General features: G+C 42.9%; 1 protein-coding gene across 1 annotated transcript in view; it reads right to left on the reverse strand.

Moving 5' to 3' along the window:
* KIF26B (kinesin family member 26B) overlaps positions 1-19,895 on the reverse strand; it is a 508,250-nt gene that overhangs the window by 371,771 nt on the left and 116,584 nt on the right. The window lies entirely within an intron of this gene.

Consider the following 19,895-nt stretch of genomic DNA (forward strand, 5'->3'; position numbering starts at 1 on the left):
ACCATAATGCTTTCAAAGTCCATCCATGTTGCGATGTGTATCACTACCTCATTCCTTTTTATTGCCAAATAATATTCTGCTCTATGGACAAACCACATTTTGATTAGTCATTCGTCTGTTGATGGGCCACTTTTTGACTTTGTGAGTCATGCTGCCATAAACATTTGTGCACAGATTTTTGCATGGACTTTCTTGCATGCTTCTCTTGGGTATACACCAAGGTGTGGAATTTTAGGGGCATATGGTAATTCTATGTTTAACTTTTCAAGGATCTCTGAAGCTATTTTTCATAGTAACTGCAGCATTATACATTCCCGTCAACAGTGTATGAAAATTCGGTTTCTCCATATCCTTGCCAACATTTCATACCACCTGTCTTTTTCATTCAAGTCAAAATGTCCACAGCTATTCCGTCGCCAGCTGACAGGAGAAGTGTGAGGAAGGACAAAGTTGGGTATAAAGAGGAGTAGTCTCAACCAACAAGAGTTAAATAACTCAACTAAAAATCTGAAAAACACTTATGGTAAAGGTCCTACACAGGACTTCTCCAGTGGCCCAGTGGTGAAGAATCCACGTGCTAATGCAGGGGACATGGGCTTGATCCCTGGTCAGGGAAGATCCCACATGCCGTGGAGCAGCTAAATCCGTGCACCACAAATACTGAGCCTGTGCTCTAAAGCCCACGCTCCACAAGAGAAGTCACCGCGACGAGAAGGCTGTGCACCACAACCTGAGAAAGCCTGCTCGAAGCAATGAAGACCCAGTATAGCCAAAAATAAGATAAAGTTAAATTAATTTTTTAAAAAAAGAAACGCTTAAAAAACAAAAATATCTTGGAAGTGACCCACGCTAATGGGAGGCTCTGAAGCTTAAACTTAATTTAATAGTAAGTTCACTCTGTGTGCCTTTTAAGAGGGAAGATGGCTAAGGACAGAAAGGGAGATGTCTCTATTTAAAGAGAGAAAGAATAAATAGAATCATGGAAATTTACATTACCATATGTAAAACAGATAGCCAACGGGAATTTGCTGTAGGACACAGGGAACACAAACAGGGGCTCTGTAACAACCTAGAGGGGTGGGATGGGGAGGCAGAAGAGAGGGAGCGTCAAGAGGGAGGAGACATACGCATACCTATGACTGACTCATGTTGATGTTTGGCAGAAAACAACAAAATTCTGTAAAGCAATTATTCTTCAATTAAAAAATACATAATTTTTTAAAAAAGAATAAATAGAATCAACAAAAAAGAAAGAGGCAACATAAAAACTAGAAAGCACAGTGGTCCAGAATAATGATAATTTCCGTTAATATTTATTGAGTGAGTTTCTGTGAGTGGTTTTTAAGTGCTTTCTAGATATCGCTTGACAAGACTCATCATAACCCTATTAGAGGAAGCCAGAGAAGGAAAAGATTTTCCAGAATGGAAAATCAACAGTGTCAGACGCTGTTATTAAAAAAAATGTCAAAGACAATGAAGGTCCGCAAAACAGCTTAGGAATTGGTGACTAAGTTTGGTCATCAGTAAGTTGTTGGCCACATTTGATAAAGTGGTTTCAGGACAATGTAAGAATTTACAGCCAACTGCAGAGCATTAAGAAGTGAGTGAGTTGTGAGGCAGCGGATACTGCAAGTACCGACTTTTCTTTCAGAAAGTTGGACAGTGGGTGGAAAATTAGGACACCAATAAGAGAGGCTTGCAGAATGAGGGGATATTTGACTTTTATTTCAACTTAGGCTTATCTGTAAATGAATGAAGATTCAGATGGAGCAGACACCCAGAGCAAGTAGGAGACCAAAGGACACCCAAAGAGGAGAAGGGTAAAGAAGAGACGGGATCGTTCTTCCTCCGTCAGTGAAACCAAATATTTCTGAGGATTCAAGGGAAGGATCTAAAACGATGCCAAATCCATTCTGTACCATCGGTCAGACATACCTTCCTGAGCAAAAATATCCTCCTCATCATTTTTGCCATCAATTCTTGAGCCTTTTTCTGGTCTTGATTAGTACCCAGATTGATCAGGGAAGAGAGTGGAATACCATGCTATTTATCAGCCTCCATCACACCCAGAGTGACTAGATTAAAATTTAGTTCTCCAGTATCACAAAAGAAAATGAAAGTGTTAGTCGGCGTCTGAATCTTTGCAACCCCATGCACTGTAGCCCACCAGGCTCTTCTGTCCATGGAATTCTCCAGGCAAGAATACTGGGGCAGGCTGTCATTTCCTTCTCCAAGGGATCTTCCCAAACCAGGGATTGAACCCAAGTCTCCTACATTGCAGGCAGATTCTTTACCATCTGAGCCACCAGGGAATCACAAAAGAATGAGACTGAAATTCTTCCAAAATCCCATCAGACTCATTTGTTATTAGTGTTTTCCCTTTCTCCAAAAGAGAGTGCCAATGTTGCCCCCTGTGTATGTGGCTGGATTATGCTGCTGGAACTGGAATGTTTTTAACTTTTCTTTGGTGTAAGGGGACCTGCTCCTCTGTGAATTTCCCCAGGGACCCTCATCTGACCTGGGGGAGACCGCAGAGCTGGACAACTTTCCAACCAAGTACTTAGCTTGCGAAGCATCACACTTGCTCTGCGGTGAAGCCACAGACGAGTGGGTGCATCCTCACGACCTCACACTTCCTCCTCCTCCACATGTTGTCAAAAAGCCGGACAGGATGTCATTTCATGGCACGAGAGCCGGCAACGACTCTGAAACCTCAGGATCTGATGAAGGGACAGAAGGGCCTGGCCTGGCTATACTGCCTTTGTGTTTATTCCACTGGCACTTGCTCTAAAAGAGAAGTTGCTTCTAGTTTTAGTGTTGGGGAGGGATTTCACATTTCCTTCACCTCACTTTAATATCAGAAACCACCAGCATGCCAGATATTCTTCAGGTGTGTGAGCAGTAATTACCCAGATGCAAACCATTAACATATCCAAATTAATTTTGCTAAGATTGAGTAAATAAACGAAGGGAGTTGATGTACTGAGTTCAATGTCAGAATTGAAAAGGATCCTCGGGGACATTTAGTCTGAAAATATCTTTTCACAGATAAGGAAATTTAGGTCCGGCACAACAGAGATTTGCTCAGGGTCCATGAACATGTTAGCAGCAGAACTGAGAACAGAACTCAAATCTCCTGGTTTATTCTATTTTTCTTAATCACTACATAGATGACCATTCCATTCTCTACAATGACACAGTTCTTCATAACCTGGAAGAAATAACCATGGTTCTCTGATATACTGGGTAAATCCTCAATGTTTCTTGCTGTGTCCATGACACATAAAGGGGGTGGGGGTGGATTAGGGTGATAAGCTATTTCCTTCCTTGTTGCTGAATTTATGGAAAACCACCTTCCTTCAATCCTATATCCAGAGAATACAACATCTAATTTATGGCTGAATAAAACTGGATGCGTTCACATGACTCTATTCATTTGGACATGTTTGTATACTATCAACCCTCATGTTTTAGAAATAATTCCAAAACAAGTCCTTCAAATCCTTTACCACATCACTGGCTTTCTTTCCCAACAAGAGATTATTTAGGCCCACAAGACTGGCACCCTTTATGGCATTACAGTAAATTTATATTAGATTTTTCTGACTACTACTGATAATAACATGCTGACAGATATAATCCTGTTGATATGATTACACATCAACAAACAGGGCCTTGATTGTGAAGCGGCAAATGGACTAACGAAGTCTACTAAGCATAAATCCAAGAAATATGATAGAAAATGACTGCTTAAAGAGGTACTAAGTCACAATAAGAGATCAGACAGAATTCCTCCTCTTTGGTAAACTTAATAAAATGGCACTTTATTGGCACCGCTCTTCTAGCTGATGAACACATCCTGGAACACTTGCAGAGCCCACGGGGGTACGACAGAGCAATAAAAATAGGAGCGGATACTTAGGACGTAGAAAGTGGAACAGCTGAGTTGGTTCCACTCAGCATCTTAGGATGCTACGGATTTAGTTTTCACACATCTTGGCAACCTGGAGATTGTCATCTTAACACTGATTAGGAAGTAATCAGGCAATGGAAGGCAGAAGCAGGGGTCAGAGATTTCTCTGAGAAATGATTCAGCCTTATGGTTCACCAACAGTCTGTTTAAGCTTCGAACCAGGTTCATTTTAGCAGTAAACATTTGAAATGATAATAGCAATATAACATTTCCTCTCTTCTGGAGAGCTCTCTGATACAGGTGTCAGAGAATAAAAGCCTACAATGTTAAGATACAGGGCAAGGGACAGGATGACCTGGGACTCCAGCCCAAGTCCTAAAGCTCTTTGAGTCCAACCCCCAGAGTCCAACCAGGCAAGTACAGCCAGAATTTGGCCAGGCAGCCACTTTATTGCACTGCCTGGCTGTCCACTTATATAAACACACAGAGAATCCAGGAATATCTCCAGAGGAGAAAGCCCTGCTTTTGTCTGACAAAGCTGCTCTGACCCCAAAGGAATGCACAATAGGAAATGAAAGTTGGACAGAAAATCAATTCCAACAGGAAACAGGATGATCCCTGCTCAAACTCAGTTCCAAGATATATCACTGTAATAACCCAGAGCCCCCACCTCACCTCCTGCATAGTTTGGGAAGCGGGAGAGCCCAAAGAAACCAGGCAAAGGGGCCCACAGTTCAGCCATCACAGCTTACTGTCATCTCACCCAGATTTTAAGGCATCCGTGCCTTGACAAGTGCAAGAATGATAGTTGTGTTTTAAGAGGAACTGGAACTAAAGACATGAAAAACCTTCTTTAAAAGTAAGGGGAGAAGAAATTATGAGTGAGTTATGTTCAAAATCTGAATAAAATACACTTACACAGAGCAAATCAATCTAATTCCTCAGAAGAAGGAATTGCTATCTTCAGAGCCTCCACTCAACACATAGTTACTGAGTTCCTACTGCATCAAGCATTGGCAAAGTGCCCAAAGAGAAGAGATGAAGAAGATACTCCCTTCTGAATCCACAGTTTAAGGGGCAAGGCAGGTCCTCTATCCCGAGATCAGTCTCCTCTCTCAGGCTCTCTCCCCCAACACTGCTTGTTCTTTGACTCACTTTGCCAGTCTGTTAAAGTGGGTCCAGTGCAGACCATTGTTCCAGGCGTTCCTAAAGAACAAAGAACATGAGAGCGGATTTTTCCCAGGTGGTAAATAACCCACCTGCCAATGCAGAAGACGCAAGAGATGCAAGTTCAATCCCTGGGTCAGGAAGATCCCCTGGAGGAAGAAATGGCAACTCACTCCAGTATTCTTGCCTGAAAAATCCCATGGACAGAGGAGGTTGGTGGGCTCCAGTCCATGGGATCACAAAGACTTGGACACGACTGAGGCGACTTAGCAGCAGCAGCAAGCGACTGAGCAAATATTAATTAATATTAAATAAAGTCTATGACTTTTTAAATAAAGGACAACAAAGATCTGGTAAGTAGCTTGAAATGGTAGCTGATGCCAAAATTATTTACACTACATTGGATTTTCTCTTCCAGTAGGTAGAGTGGGCTGGTGGAAAGAATTCTGGATGTAGACCCAGAAGCTATCATCTCCAGATCCAGTTCTAGCCAGTGTTAGCCGGGCCAGCTTGGGCATACTAGGTAACATCTCTGTGTCTCAGTTCCTCCGATGAAGTGGGCAAATATCTGCTCAGCTCCTTGGGACTGTTGTCAGGATTGAAAGAGATTATTTATGTGAAAAGTATTTTGAAAATTCAAATATTAACTTTTATTACCTTTATGACTATATTCTGTTTTTCTTACATTAAACATAAAATAAATTTGCCTTTCCTATGAAAACATCGTCTGATGATGGAAGCCAACCGGGTGAGGAAAAGTCAACATAGGATCATGTGTTTTCCTCTCATAACACATCAAGCAGGTGATCCAAACTAAGAAAAAATCAATCTGGAATTGAACACAAATGCAAAGTGAAAGCCATTCATTTGATCAGACCTGTTGGAAACAGGATTTTATTTACCATGTTAGACTCTGGGCAGGCAAATAGGTCTGGATCAGGTAGTAGAGGCTGGCACCAAGGCAACAGTAATAAGGAAAAGAAAAAAATTATAATGTAACTGTTCAAACTCAGCTCTGAGAATTCGGGTTAAGCTAAAAGCCAGGCGGGAGGCAGGGAGCTGGGTTAGGAACACAAACAGGTTTAGTAATCAATCCAAAATCACAGTTGTGAAAACCACATAAAATGCCATCTGGCCTCCTGGATCGTGTGGAACATTAAGCAAAGGCAGCCTTCCAATACACATGTTCTCGTTTCTCTGAGACCAGCTCTTCTCATTACCCCATCAACTGTGCAAGAGTCACCCGGATCCTGGTCCAGGGCTGCCACCCTCGCCAGAGCAACTCTGAACACTAGCAAAGCAGTTCACGTTCGCAGAAGGCTATCCATCCGATGTTTTCTGCTCTCTGGAAACCAGCTGGGGGCTGAGGTCTCCTCTGCTTTCCCGAGACTGTCTGCTATGCCCATGTCCATCTTCCTCTTGTCTTAAACATGGTCATGCACATAGCTGACAATATTCTGGAGAATTAATTTTTGTGGCTTCCCACGTGGCTCAGCAGTAAAGAATCTACCTGCCAGTGCAGGAGACGTGGATTCCATCCCTGGATCGGGAAGATCCCCTGAAGGAGGAAATGGCAACTCACCCCGGTATTCTTGCCTGGGGAATCCCATGGAAAGAGGAGGCTGGTAGGCTACAGTTCATGGGGTCATGAAGAGTTGGACACGACTGAGGGACAAAACAACAAGCTGTGTGCTGTGCTAGGGCTCAGGTGTGTCCAACTCTGCCACCCCATGGACTGTAGCCCACCAGGCTCCTCTGTCCATGGGAATTCTCCACCCAAGAATTCTGGAGTGGGTTGCCATGCCCTCCTCCAGGGGATCTTCCAAACCCAGTAATCGAACCCAGGTCTCCCGCATTGCAGGCAGGTTCTTTACCATCTGAGCCACCAGGGGAGCCCAAACAACAAGCAAAAATATGCATAATATGAACTTTACCAATTTAACCACTTTTAGGTATACAAATCAACAGCATTGATTGTAGGTCCATAATGTTCTGCAACCATCACCACTATCCATCTCCAGAACAGTTTCATCATCCCAAATGGAACCTCTGCACCCAGTAAACAGTAACTTCCCATTGCCCTCCTCCTGGCCCCTGGCAACCTCTACTTTCTGTCTCCATGAGTTTGCCTATCATATAAGGTGAATCATATAATATTTCTCCTTTTGTGTCTGACATTTTATTTCGCATAATGTCTTCAAGGTTCATGCTACATGCTGTAGCAAATGTCAAATTTTCATGATTTCTAACACTGAATAATATTCCATTGTGTGGATCTGTTTATCCATTCAGCCACCCACTCTGAACACTACTTTTTGTATAATATAATCTCATTTGTAGTGAATGAAGGTCAAATTTTCCCATAGTAGGCATCAGTCTTCCAGATTCACAAGCACACAGGAAATCCACCACCGTGGTGCCCATCTCCCAGGCACTAGACTGTGAGATTAGGAAGCATAGGAATCATGCCTTCATTTGACCCTGTTCCCATTCCTGTCAATCAACAGCATGCCTAACACAGGATAGGCACTCGATAAATACTTCACAAAGGAATACGTAAACGTTGAGAACACCTTTTCCCAAAGGTTGCACCTACTCTTTTCCTCTAAGTCAAGCTATTTTCTAGAAAAAGACATACTGTTAAGAAAGATACTTCTAAGGAAGGATTTCATGTTTTTAAACAATTATGGCTCTAATTTTTTGAAGGCAGAATTTATTTGGCCCATCAAGCTCAGAGGTAGTATGTGGTCATGGAAAGAATATTGGACATGAAGTTGGAAGATACAGCTTTAAATCCCACTCTGCCCTTGACTAGGTGACCTTGGTTAAGTCACTAGACCTCTCTGAACTTCAACGTCATCATCTGTAAAATGGAAATAATAATAACTGTCCCCTTCTCCCAACTGAACATTAATATGAGGTGGATCAGGTGCTCTTTGACAACCTAGAGGGGTGGGATGGGCAGGGAGGTAGGAGGTGCAAGAGGGAGGAGACATGTGTACACCTATGGCTGATTCATGTCGATGTATGGAAGAAACCAACACAGCACTGTAACGCAATTATCCTCCAATAAAAATAAGTTTCAAAAAAATGTGAGATGGTTCATACAATTCAGTGTGCACAGACCAGTTCTACTTACTTGGACATACAAACACTCAAGTGTGCTATATCAGAAGTCAAAACATCAATGAAATCGCTAAGGAACACTTACCAGTTACATGCAGAATAAGTTCAAAATTGCACAGTACTGTGGTGAGGCTATAAAAAGAAAAGCTGAGTTTTGACTGGGCCCTTGAGGCAAGCGACAGGTGTGAACTTCTAGAAGAGGGGATGAAATTCTAGGCAAGTGACATAAAGATAGTAAAGGTGGAGAAGTGAAAACCGGTAGTTGGAAGGGAACATGCAAGGTGGACTTTGCCAAAGAAGGGATCTGTTCCTGACCTAACATTCTAGGCATCTCATTAAGATTTGAGCCAGCAGAGGCTCCTGAATCTAGAGACTACACGAAGGTCCCTCAGTGAGAAGTCCACAGGGCCAACCCTGGTGCACCTCGTGCAGATCCAGGTACACTTCCTGACCACATCTCCTTTTGGGCCCTTATCATTCCCACTCGAATTATTGCCCACACCTCTGATTGCTCTGCTTGCTTCTGGTGTTAAATGGCTCTATCCTGTAGCCATAAAGTTCAGGCCATAAAGAAGGCTGAGTGCTGAAGAACAGATGCTTTCGAATAATGGAGCTGGAGAAGACTCTTGAGAGTCCCTTGGACTGCAAGGAGATCAAATCAGTCAATCCTAAAGGAAATCAACCCTAAATATTCATTGGCAGGACTAATGCTGAAGCTGAAGCTCCAATACTTTGACCACCTGATGTGAAGAGCCAACTCACTGGAAAAGACCCTGATGCTGGGAAAGATTGAAGGCAGGAAGAGAAGAGGGCAGCAGAGAATGAGATGGTTAGATAGCATCACCAATTCAATGGACATGAATCTGAGCAAACGCCAGGAGATAGTGAAGGACAGAGGAGTCTGGCTTGCTGCAGTCCATGGGGTCACAAAGAATCGGACATGACTTAGAAACTGAACAACGACAACAAATCCTGTATCCATGGAGACTCAAGACTTTTTTAATAAGGGATGTCAACTGCAGACACAGTTCTTCAGCACAGAGAGGAGAGATTTAAACCAGCAGCACGAATACTCCTCACTTGCTCCTAAATAGGGAATATCATGTAAAGCATCACCCTCCTTGTTCCCTGAACTTGGGTAAATTTCTTAGCCCATAAAGAAAAAAAAAAAAGACAACACATCAAAACTTCCAGGACCCTACAGTTCCTTCCCTAAAGCCAAAGGTCTTAACAGCAAATGGAGTCCAATTCAATGAATACACTCAAGAGCTAGAGACTGGCAAACAACCAAACCTGAAGATTTATTGGACTCTTTGTGATCAACATTAGGTGAGATGCAAGGGGTACAAAGATGAGTAATGGAGAGCCAAGCTCATGTTCAAGTCTGAACCAGAGTTATCTTAAGCAAATGTAAATTCCCCAAACATCTTCACACTCATTCACGCCTCCTTATACCCCAAAGCCATCAAGTCAAAGCAAATCTGCCCAAGCCATTCTCTGAATGAAGTCCAAAAAAATCTCTCAGGCAAATCCAGTATACTCGAAACTAGACAGAAAATTTTTTCTAAACATATCTAATGGATATCTCTCTTTCAATTACTTCAAGTCCTTGAAAAGTAATGTTTCCAGAAAGGACTTAAGAAAATACTAAATAGCATCATTATCTCTAATGTTCAAATTGCCTCAGGAAAGTTCACTCTCAGTATCTCCTTTATGGCCTGCCACTCATCCAAGCGTGTCAACATCTTTTCATGTGCTTTCCAAAATGGATTGAAAACACCACTTAATGTGAAGTCAGATGAGACCTGGAGGAGTGTGGATTATGATTCACTGTATTATTTCAAGAGATGTTGTTCTAGCTGCGCGGTTAGAGTTCTCTGACTCTTCCTTAAGTTCGATCATAGTCATCAGTTTGGGCTTCCCTGGCGGCTCGGCGGTGAAGCATCCGCCTACAACGCAGGAGACATGGATCCAATCCCTGGGTCAGGAAGGTCCCCTGGAGAAGGAAATGGCAACCCACTCCACTATCCTTGCCTGGGAAATCCCACAGACAAAGGAGCCCAGCGGGCTGCAGTCAGGGTGTATGCTAAGTTGCTTCAGTAGTGTCCGACTCTCTGACTGTCAGGCTTCACTGTCCATGGAATTCTCCAGGCAAGAATACTGGAGAATTTTCTTCTCCAGGGGATCTTCCTGACCCAGGGATCAAATCCACGTCTTTTACATCTCCTGTGTTGGCAGGCAGGTTCTTAACCACTGGCACCACCTGGGAGGGCTACAGTCTATGGGGTCACAAGAGTCGGACACGACTTAGTAACAGACTTTCACTCTTGTCCACTTATTAGTTTAAGCTTGGTACTCTAGGCCTGTGTCTAAATCACACAATGACCAGTTGGTTCAGGCAGCTGATGGTTCGGTTTTACTAAGAATCAATTAGGAAGTTGGCTGAATTGACCATTTGTTGAACTGAAGTGTCTAATTAATTCAGTTAAACTGTTAAATCAATGGTATGGAGAGACATTTCCCTGGTATATACAGAGTTGTATCTAATGTTTGAAAAGGGATAATATCACTGCATTCACCACAAAGGTTTTTAATGTCTATGCTCCATTATTTTTGTCTTGATTGGTATGACATATGACTCTGGGCTCAAATCTCTGCCATCTTTCCCCATGAGTTGAAGCAGACCTGGATATATTTAAGAAAATATCAGAGCAGTCAAAACTGGAGTATCCACAGAACTCAAACTTGGCTTCCTTCAGAACATTTCCTTTAGGAACTGGTTTCAGCCCTTTTCCTTGTCTCCTCTCTCTATTCCCAACAAAAGTAGAGCAGAAAGAGAAATTCAGTCATTCAGATGAAAAAGCAAAAGCCTGCATTATACCTGATTCAGGGTTATGCTATTCAAGGGCAGCCTTGTTAACTCTGACTCCTTTAGAAGACAAGTCAGTTCATGATGTATGAAGAAGTTCAAAAAAAGGAAAACTGTAAAATCTGAGATGGGAGTTACCCTGCTCCTTCAAAGATGTAAGATGAGGATTAATTGTTGGAAGGATCCTCATGTTCAGTTAGCCTCTGATCCTTTGGTTCATTCCTTGAGAACAGAGTGAGAGGGATGGGGAGGGGAAGGAAAGCTTACGGATCCTCTCTCTCTATGACCGAGACTGAAATGAAAGTCTGGAGACTGGGGGTTCCCAGCACAACTGTACTGCCTCACACTTCTATGGCTCCTTTCTCTAAGAAAACTAAACATTCTAGGAACCTTACCATAGACTTCCCATTCACAGCCCCTCAGGGTACAAAACAGGGCTACCATTTTGGTCTATATTCCTTACAGGAAGAACTAAAAACAGTCTAACTGCCTTCCTTCTCCAGGGGAACCTGCCTGTGGGAAATCAGCTGTAACTTGCAAACTCAAATTTATAGTGATGCTCCTTCCAAAAAGACAGGTCGGAATGACTAAGTTCAATTTTAAGCATATTCCTAAGCAGAAAAATATAAAGAAAGGAATCTTCCTTCTTTATTGTCACACTTTGTTATCCCAAGAATCCCTTCACCACAAAGAGCCATCCGTCTGCTGTGAAGCTGAGTTCTGTTCGGGAAAGCCCCCCAGAGACACTCAGGCTTGGAGGAATCAGTAAGATCATCCAGACGACATAGGCACGTGGTTCATCTGCAGCCAGAGCAAAGACCAGCCCCGACTCTACTTCTGCCGCCAACCCCTACTCACGCAGCGCAGAGCTGGCTCAGAACATGGTCCTCCTCAGCATCACCTCTCCCTCCAGCTGCCCACACTCAGGAAGCATCACCCAGACCATCAGGAACAAAAAAGAGACACAGCCCAAGCAGAAGGCATCGAGAAAACAAGGTTTTTCTTAGCCCTGGGGACGGGATTAAGAAAGATTAAACAGACACACACAGGTAAGGTTTGAGTCCAAAGCCTGTCTAAATTACATTTCTTGGATTTTATTGTATTATCTTTGTGGCACAGTTATTAAACATTAAAGGGAATAACTCCATTCTCCAAGTAACCTGATACTGAACGTGATTGATAAGCAGAAATCATGGGCTTTGAAGAAAACTCCAAATGTTGAAAATTCACGAGCACAGACAAGACAGGAGTGGCATTTGGGCCTCCTGGTGAATGAACTGCTGGCCAGAGGGGGACCATCAGTGTTTTATTAGGCAGAAACTGGCTGGTTTACACGCTGCTTCTGTGACCTCTCCCCACTGCCTGCCCCCACCCCAGGATTGAATGGAGCTGGAAGACACACACTTGGTTTACTCCACCCATTGACAAAGATCCATCAGCTACTCCCAGAGTAGCAAAGCTGGTAACACGGGGCTTAGAGACCCTCCTGTGACAAGCCATGCCTGCTTTACCCTGAAAACCAGGTACCTTAAGGTAGCAAAGTTTTTAAAATGACCCCCAATAAAAAGGGTACGGAAAAAAAGGAGCAGCCTCTTGCACCCATTTAAGGGCCTTATACAGCCACCCAGCCCCTCCAGGCAGGGGAACAGCCCCCTACTGGCCCTTCCCAGTCTCCTCCCTTCCAATACCCACAGGCTAAGAAGACACTGTTCAGGAAAGGAAGGAAGTGGAAGTGAAGTCGCTCAGTCGTGTCCAACTCTTTGTGACCCCATGGACTGTAGCCCACCAGGCTTCTCCGTCCATGGGATTTTCCAGGCAAGAATACTGGAGTGGGTTGCCATTTCCTTCTCCAGGAGATCTTCCCGATCCAGGGATTGAACCTGGGTCTCCCACATTGTAGGCAGACGCTTTACTGTCTGAGCCACCAGGGAAGTAAAAAATGCATGTTAAAGATGTCTTTGAACAAGCACTTAAGGGCAAAGTTATCATAACCAGTGTGGATTAAGGTTAGTCCTTCTGCTTTCTTCCCAAGCCCATGATGGTGGGGAAAGGAGTGGGTTTCATAACCAGTCTGGCACTCCTTTAATCTAATTTTCTATGCAGCCTAGGAAAAGTTTGTTTGTTTATTTAATCTCTCCCCTGCTTAAAACCCTTCAACAGCTTCTCCTGTCTCTTGGGAAAGAGCCTTCTGGGCCTGGGAGCCTGGGAGACCTGCTCTTGCACACTTCTCCCTGGCCCTAGGGCCCCAGTCATCCAGTCCCCCTCCCCTTCCCGGATCCTCCCCTGCCCTCTCTCACATCGCCTTCTCTGTCTAAGAGCCTCTGGGTCAGCCATCTCCAACTGTCCCTTTCAGTCTCATCTCAAACATCACTTCTCCAACAGACCAGTTGTTATCTGTTCTCTTCAACGCCACATGTCTTTGTAATTAACTGCACTTGTAACTTCTACTCAAATATCTTCACCACCACAGGACAAGAATTATGTTTCACCTGCACACTGCTGTGTGTAGAGTTGGACTATAAAGAAAGCTGAGTGCCAAAGAATTGTTACTTTTGAAATGTGGTGTTGGAGAAGACTCCTGAGAGTCCCTTGGTGCAAGGAGCTCCAACCAGTCCATCCTACAGGAAATCAGTCTTGAATATTCATTGGAAGGACTGATGCTAAAGCTGAAACTCCAACACTTTGGCCACCTCATGTGAAGAACTGACTCATTGGAAAAGACCTTGATGCTGGGAAAGATTGAAGGCAGGAGAAGAAGGGGACGACAGAGGATGAGATGGTTGGACGGCATCACCAACTTAATGGATGTGAGTTTGAGCAAGCTCTGGGAGTTGGTGATGGACAGGGAAGCCCGGCGTGCTGCAGTCCATGGGGTCAAAGAGTTGGACACGACTGAGCGACTGAACTGAACTGAACACACTTCTGTATTCGCAATATAGAGTCTGGCTTATATTAGGCACTCAGTGGGGCCCAACACATAGTCTGTCAACTGCCTAGGAGGACTTGGGCACTGACGGGGCAGCACACAGGCCTAAGTCCTTGTAAATGTGGAGTGGAACCACAGGAGTGGGAAAATGATGACAAAACCCACATGGAATAGAACTAAAGAGAAAAGTTTTCCTCTTTGAAAGACCCTCCCAGATTTTGGCTAAATCTAATACTTCTCAGATTTAATTCAAACATTTTATTTGTACACCTATTCTCTGCCACGTGTGGTACATTGCTTGCAAAAATGTCCTCAATTAGTCTCTTCCCTGTACCCCTGCCGTCCACAGTAAGACTTTGCAGCTCCCCCCCAACCCCTATTAAAATGTGAAGTCTATTTCCCTTCCCTTTAAATCTAGGCTGGCCTTGTAGTTTCTTTAGCCAACAAAATACAGCAGAGGTGGCACCATGCCGATTCTAAGCTCAGGCTTCTAGGGACCATACACACTCCTGCTCAATCTCTTAGAACTCTGCCCAGTTGCCTCCTGAATGAGCCCAGGTTGGCCTTTTGGAAGATAAAAGATCACAACCCCCAGCTGACCTGAAAGCTGATCACAGACATATGAGGGAGTCCAGCTAAAAGCAGAACTCCTCAGCCGAGCCCAGAATCACAGCTAAATAAATGACGGTCACTTTAAGTCACTAAGTTCTGGAGCAGTTGGTTGTGCAGCAGTAGGTAACTGACACACCAAAGAGCACTGGGGATGCAGAAATGAACGCGGCGCAGAAAAGTCCAGCACCTCGGTGAGACAGACACCACTTCCATTCACTCATTTACTCAACACAGATTTATTGAGCACCTAAATGAATGCCAGGCTCTGTATTAAAGCTGGATATACAAAGGTAACAAGACACAGTCCCATACCCCAAACTAAATGAGAATATAGATAGACAATTCCAAAACAGAGTGTATTAACACAGGGGTAAGGAAACCTAGGGCTTCCCTCCTCTGCTCCCCACCCGCCACCACGGGTGGCTCAAGTAGTGAAGAATCCACTTGCAATGCAGGAGAGTCAGGTTCTATCCCCGGGCGGGGAGGATCCCCTGGAGAAGGAAATGGCAACCTGCTGCTGTAGTCTTGCCTGGGAAATCCCCCATGGACAGAGGAGTCTGGCGGGCTACAGTCTATGGGGTGGCAAGAGAGTCCAACCCAACTTAGTGACGAAATAACAACAAAGGAAACCTAACCGAGTTGGAAGTAGGACTGCGGGTAGAGGAGAGCGGTTTGGCGAGACTTCCTAGAGAAAAGGGTATCTAAGCAGAGCCCTAAGGAATGAGCAAATTTAGCCAGGAAAAGAAGACTGGTAGTTATATTTCCAATCCATACTACTTATTGTTGAAAGGAGGATAACATGTATTGTGTTATTCCCATTACATCTCCTGATGCTGTTCCACTCTTTATTGGTCTTTTGAAAGAACTGAGAAAACTCAGGGATTAAACTCCCAACTCTCCTGCAAATAATTGGCAATTTGGAACCTACTACTCCATGAAAAGAGTTTTAATTGAACACCCTCCCACCCTCCAAACAGAAGGAAAATTTTTCCAATAGATGGAAAATTAAAACATAGAAGTTCTAAATATTCAAGCGGAAGAAGAAAAAAAAAAAAAAACACTTTGAGACTGCAGAAACTCATTTGAGCCACAAAGCCACAATTTAAGTTAGCAATTTTCACTCTTGATGTTGCATACCACTCCTGATTACACCAATTAATTAAAGTGGGTGCATCTGGTTCCTTCTAATTTTCTGCTATCAGGCATACAGCAGCTACTAATAAATGTTTATTAGATGATTTTTTCAAGTCCATATACTTGCTGAGTAGAAAATCACAATAATAATTGAAAGGAGTAATAGCATACTACAATGTCTGGATTCCTATAACTTATTGGTAATTTTTTTTCAGTGATAGTCTTCTATTCAACGGATGGAAAATGTGTTCATATTCCACCCTATAAGCATATCTATGATTAAACCAAAATTCAATTTCATTGCACTTTACGAAGAAAGTTGTCTGACTTGATCAATCGGTTATGGTGAGGATTCCAAAATTACTGTTGCTTCAGAGAGAAATATTTTATTTCTGAGCAACTTTTAGCCACCAATTCCAACAACTTTCTTTTTTATGTAAATCGCATATTAAAAAGTAGCACAAATCTCAGACATCATCAAATAAGATGGAGCCCACTGCATCAGCTGCTTGCATCTTATACAAGGCAGGTACAAAAAAAAACAGTTGTGTTATTTGGACTGACTTTCCCCTTGTTGATAAAACCTCCTCCTCTGAAGTAGCAACAGTAAACTAAACAATTATTCAACTGTCAGAGATGTTACAAGTCTTTGGGCAAGAAATCAAGACCTTTTGGTTATTCTTATTGCTGTTAATTACAGAGAGGTTACACGTGTTACTGCACAGATCTAGTTCTATGTGCTGTACAGCTCTTCCTCATTGAAACACAGGAAACCAGACATATATTAGAATCGACTCATTCAGATTTAGTCGATTCAGAACACCGTCATTCACCCTGTGATGCTCTCTCTCTAGGAGTCCTACTGGCCAACTGGTCCACCACTGTCAGCCAAGACTTCATCTCCAATGGACACAATCCTCATTTTTATGGTACACATTCCTATGTTCTTTCTCCACATGAGTGCCACCTTTTCTGAGTAAATTTGCTCAATACTCTTTCATGCCAGCTATAATTCTCCCCTGAGATTATGTTCTGGAGGCATTTAGAACAGATTATTAAATTGGATGCTGTATTATCCACAATCCATTTATGCTGTCCATTTTCCTGTCTTATGTTGCTTGCTAAGGAGATTAGTGTGAAATGGGGTCCCTGTCCTAAGGGGTTAATGATTTTATACTGCTCACTCTCTGCAGAAGTCATAATCTGCTGTGTGTGAAATCACATTTAGTTGCTGTGAAAATGATTACGATGCTTGGAATGGAACATTATAGCTTCAGGTGGGAGATAAGTAGTAAGAGCAGATGGACTCCTAAAAAATACAAAAGTTCTTCCCAGGAATAACGCTCAGTACTAAAAATGAGGGGGAGGAAGGGATGATGCAGGGAAAGAAAGAATTGGGGGACACAGAAATTAACTCTGTCAGTGGATTTTCTGTTTCCTTCCCTTACCATTCTTTTTATCTTTTAAAAAATCTATAATTGTATGATTGGAACCCTCACAAGATAATTATCAAAATCCAGAAGGTGGTGGAAAAAATAAAGATAGGGAGATGAAAAGGAACAGCTACTTTTCAACAAAATCCTAAATTACGATCAAAATCAGGAATTCATTCCTCTTTGATGGGCTCACATCAGTAAAGAGACAAGGCACTCAGACACTCAGAGATCCTCAGATTACAGGCTCTAACTAAGAATGTGATCTCTGAAATGTGGAAAAGTACCAGTCCACCAATAACCTCTTAATCAGCCCTAAAAACAGAGCCAAATCTCAATAACGGGGGGTGGGGGGGGGCAGTGGGACATTTGTATAGATTTTGAAAAACTAGAGAAATATGCAAACACCGTTCAATTTTAAAACAGATGCAGAAGACAGAAGACTGGGGTTCAATCCCTGGGTCAGGAAGATCCCCTGGAGAGGGAAATGGCTACCCACTACCCACTCCATTATTCTTGCCTGGATAATCTCACAGGCAGAGGAGCTTAGAGGTCTACAGTCCATGGGGTCACAAAGAGCTGGACACAACTGAGTGAGTGAGCACGCACGCCCATTCTTCTTAACATGAAAATTGAATGACTTTAAGTAATAGAAATTAATAAGTGTGTAAAATGATCCACATATGATTCCTCAAACATTTTTTTAAAATAAAGATTAAATGTAATAGTTAAAAATATATAGCAATCACCATAGAGGAAAACTATTTCCAGATTGGTAAAGATTTTCCTGTTATATGTAATTGAAAAAAAAAAAGAAAAAACTTCTGAAAAGCTGTAAGAAAATTAAAAAATTTTTAATTGAAATTTTATTTTGTTTTAATTTGACATATTTTATTTTTTCAGCATTTAATATAAGCAAAGTGATATAAACAATGAGTAAAAAGATAAGCTAGAGACTCAGAGAAAATACCAACAAATGCTAATTTTGAAAAAATTTGCTACTTAAGTTTACTTTGTACTGACTTCTTTAATAAAGTAAAGAATCTTTAATTTATGAATACCATCTAATTTATCTTTTCTATAAATATGCCAAATATCTAGATATGTTAAAAATGGGACAAATATATATCCCAGTAATTTTCTTCAGAATTATGATATGGTTCACCAGGGGCTTAAGGGGCAAAATCCAAAATATATGAGTCTGGGCTTTGTTTCCTGCCCATTCCAGCCTAAGAATCCCCAGGTACTCCCTCCTCCCTCCCTGTACCATCCCTCTGGGTCATCCCAGTGCACCAGCCCCAAGCATCCAGTATCATGCATCGAACCTGGACTGGCGATTCATTTCATATATGATATTATACATGTTTCAATGCCATTCTCCCAAATCATCCCACCCTCACCCTCTCCCACAGAGTCGAAAAGACTGTTCTATACATCTGTGTCTCTTTTGCTCTCTCACATACAGGATTATCGTTACCATCTTTCTAAATTCCATATATATGCGTTAGTATACTGTATTGGTGTTTTTCTTTCTGGCTTACTTCACTCTGTATAACAGACTCCAGTTTCATCCACCTCATTAGAACTGATTCAAATGTATTCTTTTTAATGGCTAAGTAATACTCCATTGTGTATATGTACCACAGCTTTCTTATCCATTCATCTGCTGATGAACATCGAGGTTGCTTCCATGTCCTGGCTATTACAATAGCCAGGAGTTGAGTTTTAACTCCCAAGGCTGCCACGTGAATTCTCCTCTCAGGTGCCCTGCCCTCCGGAAGCAGTGAAGGTGGAGGAAGCAGTGGTCTGTTTGAGTTTCCTTCTGCCAATTTTCTTTTTTTTCTAATTTTAGGAAATATTCAGTCTGGAATATCCCACCTGAGGGAGCTCAGGGACAAAAATGAACACACCCAAGTGATAAATTCAACCCTCAAAAGATGTAAACTTCGGAGAATAAAACCTAATGAGTACGGATCCACACACACTAACATGAAGAAGGGTGCTGTCCCTGGTGAACTGAATTAGTATCCCACATTCTTTACGTGTATCTACTGTGTGATTCTGCAGTTGCTTCTACTGAAGGCAGAATCTATTTCCTACTCCACTGGGAGCCATATGAATTGCTCTGGCCAGTGGAATGTGACCAGAGCGTGCAACCTTAAGAGGCATGACATCTTTCGCCCAGCAGTCATGCCCTTCTGCCCCTGCCATGAGAAGCAAATGTGCTCCTGCTCCATGAGGGACGAGAGCCACAGGGAGCCGACTGCACCCAGGGCTGCCCTGGGTACCAGGCTGAGCCGAGCCCAGCTGGACCCGTAGAGACCCCAGCTGACTTCCCCGGTACAGAAGCAAGAACAAATGGCCGTTATTTTAAGCCACTAAGTTCTGTGGTAGCTTGTCAGCGTGGTAGCATCCCAACAACAGGCAGCCAGTATCTGTTTTCCTGCTCCACTGCTATACGTATGCTGCTGAGCGCCTGTGCTCCATGCTCAGTCCCTCAGTCATGTTAAACTCTGAGACCCTTGGGACTGAGAAGCCTGCCAGGCTCCTCCGTCCATGGGATTTTTCAGGCAAGAATATTGAAGTGGGCTGCCATTTCCTCCTCCAGGGGATCTTCCCAACCCAGGGATCAAACCTGAGTCTTCTGTGTCTCCTGCATTGCAGGCAGATTTTTTTTTTTTTACTGCTGAGCCACTGGGGAAGCCCCAAAGAGAC

The sequence above is a fragment of the Capricornis sumatraensis genome, chromosome 14 (assembly GCF_032405125.1).
Source record: "Capricornis sumatraensis isolate serow.1 chromosome 14, serow.2, whole genome shotgun sequence".
Taxonomy (NCBI): Eukaryota; Metazoa; Chordata; class Mammalia; order Artiodactyla; family Bovidae; genus Capricornis; species Capricornis sumatraensis.